The following is an 8,636-nucleotide window of genomic DNA, read 5'->3' as shown; positions in this document are numbered from 1 at the left end:
AAGGCAGATTTAAAAAATGGATCTAAAGAATGAGATGAATTTTAAATTTGGAGGGGTATTTGCTAATACATATTCCAGTTACCACAACAAGAATAGAGTTGAATAGTGAAGCCCATATAGTTTTAAAACCACAAATCCCCATGGGTGCGGTCCAGTCTGTGGGGTCTCAAAAAGAGCTGATCTTTAGCTACTAAACAACAACTAGGCATTCACTTCCACAGGGTATGTCTCTATTTGTTGTTTAGTCACCAAGTCGTATTTGACTCTTTTTGAGACCCCATGGACTGCAGCCCTCCAGGTCCCTCTGTCCATGAGATTTCCCAGGCAAGAATACTGGAGTGGGTTGCCATTTTCTTCTCCAGGGGATCTTCCTGACCCAGGGATCAAACCTGAGTCACCTGCATTGGCAGGTCGATTCCTTACCACTGAGCCACCAGGAAAGCCTATATGTCTCTGTAGAGGGGTAACAATTCCCACTCTGCTTCCAGAAGGATAAAGCCCTTTGGAAAACTTCCAGCTTCTCTCCACCCAATCCCCTGCCAAAAAATGGTTGTGGCTTACCTGATTGCGGGTTTGGGAAAGGAGCCGCACCTCCTCAGCTCCAGCGACTTTCTGGGGGGCAGTGAACTTTCAGGCTCCCAGTTGTAGGGGGACCTCCAGTTGCCCGGAGCTGAGTGGCCAACTCCATCTAAGTCAGGGTGAAGGATTCAGAAGTCCACTCTGTATTCACAATGCTGCCATGCCCTCTAATTTAGCTTTATCTTGAACAGAGCTGGTATTTTTGTCTCCAGCTGTCTGACTCTTCTGTGCATCTCAGGTAGGAAGAAGATGTTATTTATTGTGGTGGCTGCAATTTCAGTAAGTTACCTCCTGGCTGACAGGCTCATTTCCAGGAACTGAGTCTATAAAGAAGGCTGTCTTGGTCTCTGTCCTGAGAAATCTAGAGTCAAGGATTACCAAAGTCAGTTTCACTAGTTTTAACTGTGGCCAGGTTCTTTCCTCATTCTTTTTTTTTTTTTTTTTTTATCTCTTTGGGTGTTCTCATTCTGTGCTATAAATAAGTAAATGGCAGTTGTGTTTCTAATGTGAATTATGATTCAGCTATTTTGGTCCTCTTTGTATTACTGTTGGGTTTTAACAGCTCACATAGAATAAATTTGATTGTGTTTATATTTAAACCTTCTTAACAAGGAAAACAGAAGGATTAGATTTAATAAAAACAGGGGCAGCATTCTGAATATGTTTAAACAAGTTTTCCCCACTGATAAATAGAACTATTGAGTATCATTTTCAACTAGGCTGACAAGGAAAAAGTCATCAGTTCTCCTAAAGAATTTGTACAATGCTTCAGACAAGTTACAGCTGGATCCTCTTAAAGAAATCAATCTTTCCTAGAAAATGACTCATAAGACCATTTAAATCTATGAAGCTTTTCAGTAAATTTATTCAATTAAAAGGACTTTCAGTATTTTAGAAAATATTAAATTACCCATAATATTCTCACAACGGCAGAATGGAAAACAAAACACAGCATACACCCGAAAGCCCAGCTCCAAAACTGACAGCCTGTGAGTCAGCAACAGCCCTCGAGCCTTCAGACAAGTCTCGTGTAGATTGATGAAAGTTACTTTGCTGCGCTAATGCTGACAAATTTACTTATCATCCATGATAATCACTCCTGCTGCTTTAGGGAAAAATGTTTTTAAGTACCAAACTTTTGGGGGATATATTATGCTGCACAAAAAGGAGGGGGAAAAAAGCAACTTCTGTAATGACAAGACAGCATCAGTCATGACTCTGGACTAGATAATAATAATATGCTCTTATTAGAGTAACTTCTCTGTGACCCTAGTGCATTTCATCCCAAATTGCGACTGTGACTTTTTTTTAAGTCCCTTGAAAAAATTCATTTTAGAGACTATGCTTTGGACTTCTACTTATCTAACTTTCATTATTCTTTGAATTTGACAAAACATCATAGTAGAAAGTATGTCTTCTTATTCCCATCCAAGAAGTACATTCTAGCGATTGGAATACAGAACTGAATAGATGGGGGAATACAATGGCTAGAAAGGCAGTTCTCATCCATCCCTCCTTGGCATAGGTGGAATTCACAGTTTCAGAGGTACAGTCAGATTTTGACTTTGCCTTTTGTTGTGTAGTGAGTCAACTATAAAGTGGGGGAGAATCACCTACCTTTTGGGTCTGAGGATGAACACAGAGTTTTAAAGTCTGTTGAGGTCCCCAAGATAAATTGTTTGTGTTAATTCTGGAAGTACCCACTGGACTCAGAGCAATGAAGTTTCATTTTCCATTAGGCTGGAAAGAAGAAAGTTGGATGATGCCGAGTGTTGGTGAGGATGTAGGAATATATGCACCTTCCTACCCTGCCTGTGAGACTGGAAGGCAGGACAGTGCATGGTAAGCCTGCATATCTTGCTCTTGTTCAGTCACTAAATCGTGTCCAACTCTGCGACCCCATAGACTACAACACACCAGGCTTCCCTGTCGTTCACTGTCTCCTGGAGTTTGCTCAAATTCATGTCCATTGAGTTGGTGATGCTTTCTAATCATCTTATCTTCTGCCACCCTCTTCTCCTTTTGCCTTCAATCTTTCCCAGCATCAGAGTCTTTCCCAATGAGTCATCTCTTTGCAACAGGTGGCCAAAGTATTGGAGCTTCAGCGTCAGTCCTTCCAATGAATATTCAGGGTTAATTTCCTTTAGGATTGACTGATTTGATCTCCTTGTTGTCCAAGGGACTCTCAAGAGTCTTCTCCAGCACCACAATTTGAAAGCATCAATTCTTCGGCTCTCAGCCTTCTTAAGAGTCCATCTCTCACATCCATACATGACTACTGGGAAACCATAGCTTTGACTATACAGACCCTGTCGGCAAAGTGATGTCTTTGCTTTTTAATACACTGTCTAGGTTTGTCATAGCTTTCCTTCCAAGGAGCATGCATCTTTTAATTTCACGGCTGCAAGCACTGTCTGCAGTGATTTTGGAGCCCAAGAAAATAAAATCTGTCACTGCTTCCACTTTGTCCCTTTCTATTTGCCATGAAATAATGGGACCGGATGCCATGATCTTAGTTTTTTGAATGTTGAGTTTTAAGCCAGCTTTTCTAATTTCTTCTTTCACCCTCAACAAGAGGCTTTTTAGTTATGACTCAGCAATTCTGCTTTTCAGGGTGTATTCCAAGCAAATGCTCACACAGGTTTCTCACGAGACGTACAAGGACGTTTATTGCAGCATAGTTTCTCGTAGTGGAACTATGAAGCAACTGGGGAAAGTGGGTATGGGGGTGGGAGGACCACAGATGCTATGCAGTAGTTGGGAATAACAGAATAGATGTCTGCACTGTAACATGGCTCAACTTGAAAAACATCGTCCTGATAAAAAGCAAGGCACAGAGTAAGATCTATATAATAGCACTATTTATTTAAATCAGCAGTATTTACATGCAAAACAGTATGCATTTTACAAGAACACGTGCAAACGAAAGTTTTTGAGTCAGTTGGAGGGACTGGATGTGGTAGTGGTGGACAGTGGGAGCAGGGAATAAAGAATAAACAATGTAATTTTAAAATATGAAATAAAGGGTCACACATGGAACAATAAATAATGTATGGTGTAGTGGTGTATTATTAACCGAGAGTGATGAACTCAGATCATTGCATTTCAAGTATTGGCCTTCCCCTAACTATAGTGCACACGCACACACACACATGCACACACACACGCACACACACACACGCACACACACACACACACACACACAGGATTGCAAGCTGGTGACAAATGGGTCAAATCAGGCCCTCAGTTATATTTTGTTTGGCCTATGCAATACGTGCAAAATGGTTTGAATTAGTTATCAAGACTTAAAAGTCCAGCTTTTCAACTACTTTTAGAAGACCTAGCCAGCTTGGGCTGAAGATCTCAACACCCAGCTGTGCCTGGCAGCTACGCCATCTAAATAAGCATGCACAGCCCTCATCCCACCCCGTCTCTGACAGGATGAGGCTCAGCTCGCACTTACCTGGCGTTTTGTGCTAAACCAGCTGCTGCTCCCACTGTGTTTCGAGCCCGGGCCTTGAGTTGGTGCTGACTGACACAAACGTCAGCTGCCCACCCTGTCCACTCTCTTGCCACGCCCTCTCAGAAGCTTGGTTCAATCAGACCAAATAAACACAAATAATTTTAAAATGTCAAAAGTTGCTACAAGGGAAAAAGTTAAAAATAATAGTTCCAGGACTTCCCTGGTGCTTCCACTTCTGGGGACATGGGTTCGATCCCTGATCAGGGAACTAAGATCCTGTATGCAGCAGGGCCAAACAAAAAAAAAAAAAATAATAGTTCCATGCCCTTCTTGCACATTGCGGAGCTCTCCTTTGGCTAGAGGCCTCTTCTATTTCTTTCTTCTGAAATGTATCTCCATGTCTCTCCCTTAAACGTATAGTGCATTCCATTGGATCATGATTTTTAGGCACTTTTCTATTAGTTTTCTCCTGTGCAAGATGAGATTAAGTTTATCTCATACTTACTCCCATTCTCCTCCCTCCCTTCCACCTATCCTCAAAATACAAGTATACCACAATTTTAGGTTAAATCCTGATTGAATGTTTTAGTTAGGATTATTCTGTAAATCTTAGATTAGTGGGTCCTGGAGCCACACTTCCGGGTTCAAAACCAGTTCTGCCCCTCAGTGGCTGTGTGAGCTGGGCAGTAGCATATTTCATCTTTCACAGCCTCATAGAGCCTGATAATTATAAGAAGACTTGAGTGAGTTAGCATATGTAAAGCACATAGAACATAGTTGGCGCTTTCTTTTTTTAACTCGTCTTGACAGTCTCGTTTTGACAGTCTCTCTTTTAAGTGGAATGTTTAGAGCATTAACATTTAGGTGCTTCCCTGGTGGTTCAGTGGTGAAGAACCCACCTGCCAATGCAATAGACATGGATTTGATCCTTGATCCAGGAAGATCCCAAGTGACTTGGAGCAACTAAGCCCCAGTACCACAGCTACTGAGCCTGTGCCCTAGAACCTAGGAGCCAAAGCTACTGAGCCTGCATTCCCTAGAGCCTGTGCTCCACAGCAGGAGAAACTACTGCAATGAGAAGCCCATGTGCTGAAACTAGAGAGTAGCCCCCACTTGCCACAACTAGAGAAAATCCCTTGCAGCTGTGAAGACCCAGCAAAAATAAATAAATAAATACTTTTTAAAAAATAAGCAAACAAAACCACAAAAATAATATTTAAAAAAACATTAAAGTTTAATATAAATAGTATGCTTGAAATTAGGTCTATTATTTTCTACTTTATTTGTTCTCTAATTGTCACCTCCCCCTTTTTTACTTCAGTTTCTCCCTGCCTTCTTCTCATTTACTTAAATATTTTTGAGAATTCCCTTTCATTAACTAGTGTATAGTTATATAACTATAGTCTATTAGTTCTAGCTATAACTCTGCATTGTTTAAATGATTACTTTAAAGATTACAAATCCATTTTTTATTTTTTACAGTCTACTGAGCATACTATTGTGCAGTTATATATAAAATATGGAAATCTTACTTACAGAGAACTTTATCTGTTAGTTTCTACCTAACTGCCAACCTGCAAGCTAGAATTTTCATGTTTTACGTTTATATACATTATAAACTGCAATATTATATTCTGCTTTTTAAATTCATATGTATTTTAAGGAAATGAAGAGAAAAAATAACTTTACTACTTTTAATGCTTTGTGTTTCTTCCTGAGGACCCAACTTTCCTTCTAATATGTCCATTTCTCTTGAAGAACTTCCTGTAGAATTATTACAAGTACTTTAAAACAAGTATGAAATGGTTGCATACAATATTGTCATAGATCCTTGAGAGTAAATCCTTGATGAATCTGTTCTTTGTAATGAGCTCATAATTTTCTATATTTTTGACCTTATTATTTTCTTAGTCAAAAGCTACTTTGCTTTGTCAGCTTTATTAATGCTTCATAGAGTCGCCCATAGTTGTGAGTAGAGCCATTTCTAGGATTGTACAATCATTTGTGAAGCAAATGTCTGTAGACCCACTACGTGGACCAGGCATGCTATTGGACTTTGAGGTTTTACTGGTAGAGATGAGAGCAAAGTCCTTGTTCTCATGGGGCTTCCAGGGTGGGGCTGTGGGGTCTGGCATTGAGCAATCAGATAACTGGGTACATGGTTATAAGCTGTAGTACATTTGGAAAGGAAAAGAATGAACCTCTGTAAGTCAATAAAGTCAGAGAATCTCCTTAAGACCAGAAATCTGAAAGGGCTCCCTTGGAGTGGTGACCTCTATGTGGGTCCTGAAGGTGGAAGACAGCCATTGATGGGAGAAGGGCAGACGGAACAGCACATGCAAAGGCTCAGGGCAGAAAAAGAGTTTGACAAATCCTTTTATTCAGTGCTTTGGGTGGGGTGAAGGCAATTGGTTGAGACTCATAAAGACAGCCCCTTGGCGAGGAGGAGCTCACAGCCCTGCCTTTCTTCCCAGGTTGCCCTTGGTAACTGCATTTGTCACTCAAAGTCATTCTTGATCTTCTCATGCCTGGATCTCACTGGGGTAATCCCAGCGGGAAGAGGGGAAAGGTATGGTTTGAGGGGACAGTGGATTTGTCTTGGCCCCATGCCTTTCTAGGGAACTGTTGTTGTTTAGTCACTAAGTCGTGTCCAGCTCTTTTGGCACCATCTGACTGCAGCCCACCAGGCTCCTCGGTCCATGGGATTTCCCAGGCAACAATACTGTTATGGGTTGCCATTTCCTCCTCCAGGGGACCTTCCTGACCCAGGGATGGAACCCGACTGTCCTGCATTGGTAGGTGGATTCTTTACCACTGAGCCACCAGGGAAGCCCTCCTAGGGAACACCTGCTTTGAAAAATCACTCCTAAAATGAGAGATTTTTTTTTTAGATGGTGCTGCAATATACTGCTGTTGGTTGCTATTCAGTGAAGCAAAGTAACCCCAAAGGCTCATCAAAGGCCATGAAGACATGAGGTTTGATTCTGCCAACCTGTTTGGTGGTGGGCAAGCCTGGCCACATCTTGCAATGAACCCTTCCTTCCAAGTGACCTTGGGCAAATTCCTCCTTAAAGATAAGTTGTCGTCAGTGCACATTAGCAAGGCCCCTGGGTGGGTTTCACAGAACCCATTTCTAGACCACAGAGACAACCCTGACAACCTCACATCTATCAGCAACAGATAAGAACATTTCAGAGACAAATGTCAAAGTATTTGATAGGAAATTCTAAGGTGTCAATACCCAGTGAAAGCCTATCTTTTGCTCTGTCTTAAAAGCCACAGTAAAATGGGCCAGGAATTTAGCGAGTTTTCTTTATTTTTATTTGTAGGTATGCAAACAGGTGCCAGCCACCCCTGGGAAATTGATGTCACTGAACAGCTGTGCTCACCTTCCTTTTAAAAATAAGTAAACTAATACGATTTTGTAAAGTTTAAAAATAAAATAAAATTTAAAAAAAAAAGGAAAAGAAAAAGAAAAAGTGAGCAAATCAAATCCTGAAAGCAAAACTCTTCCCCAGGTTCTCTCTTCTATCTCTCAGCACCCTCCTTTGCTGAACTTTCCTTCGAATGTGACGAGTTACATTTATCAGGGTCTCAGTGGGGCTTTTATTCACGCAGGTTTTATTATGTATTTGACTTTTGCTTTTCTTTTGACTCTCTACTTTTCCAAAGTTTCTCTGTAATCTTTGCTTTGGCCCCAGCATTGCAAGCTTCCTTCTCATTCCCCTTGCCTGGGATTACTCCGTGTTTTCTATTTTATTGAGATCAGTCTTTACTTCTCTTTCCTCCTGAACTTCTGACCTGAATTTTCTGCTCTTGTGGGTTTTCCTTTGTGCATCTCTTTCTCCTTTGTTTTCCTCCCATTTTATGTTTCTCGGCAGTTTCACTGTTTGGAAAAGCATCAAGGCTGTGTTAGCATTACTCAACATCAAGTCTAAGAATCTGCCTGCAATGTGGGAGACATGGATTCATTCCCTGGTTTGGCAAGATCCTCTGGAGGAGGGCATGGCAACCACTCTGGTATTCTGGAGAACCCCCATGGACAGAGGAACCCGGTAGGCTACAGTCCATAGGGTCGAAAAGAATTGGACATGACTGAAGTGACTTAGCATGCAAGGTCTAATACTGAGTGAAATGATTATGATTCCACACTCTCCTGCTTTGGTCTATGACCTGTATTTTCAGCAAAGTGAAACCCTGCCATATTACCTGGGTTCAGTTCAGTTCAGTTCAGTTCAGTCTCTCAGTCGTGTCCGACTCTTTGTGACACCATGAACTGTAGCATGCCAGGTGTTCCTGTCCATCACCAACTCCCAGAGTCCACCCAAACCCATGTCCATCGAGTCAGTGATGCCATCCAACCGTCTCATCCTCTGTCGTCCCCTTCTCCTCCTGCCTTCAATCTTTCCCAGCATCAGGGTCTTTTCAAATGAGTCAGCTCTTCCCATCAGGTGGCCAAAGTATTGGCGTTTCAACTTCAACATCAGTCCTTCCAATGAACACTCAGGACTGATCTCCTTTAGGATGGACTGGTTGGATCTCCTTGCTGTCCAAGGGACTCTCAAGAGTCTTCTCCAACACCACAGTTCCAAAG

The 8,636-nt window shown here is 41.7% G+C and overlaps 1 long non-coding RNA gene across 1 annotated transcript; it reads left to right on the top strand.

Annotated features, from left to right (window-relative positions):
- Positions 1-705: 705 nt before the first annotated feature.
- LOC129637032 (uncharacterized) lies at positions 706-7,462 on the top strand. Its single transcript, XR_008707303.1, has 3 exons — positions 706-817; positions 2,319-2,421; positions 7,372-7,462. It is a non-coding gene; the product is annotated as an uncharacterized LOC129637032 (long non-coding RNA).
- The last annotated feature ends 1,174 nt before the right edge of the window (positions 7,463-8,636 follow it).

The sequence above is a fragment of the Bubalus kerabau genome, chromosome 22, assembly GCF_029407905.1.
Source record: "Bubalus kerabau isolate K-KA32 ecotype Philippines breed swamp buffalo chromosome 22, PCC_UOA_SB_1v2, whole genome shotgun sequence".
NCBI classification, from domain to species: Eukaryota; Metazoa; Chordata; class Mammalia; order Artiodactyla; family Bovidae; genus Bubalus; species Bubalus kerabau.
This window is presented reverse-complemented; position numbering and strand designations above follow the sequence as displayed.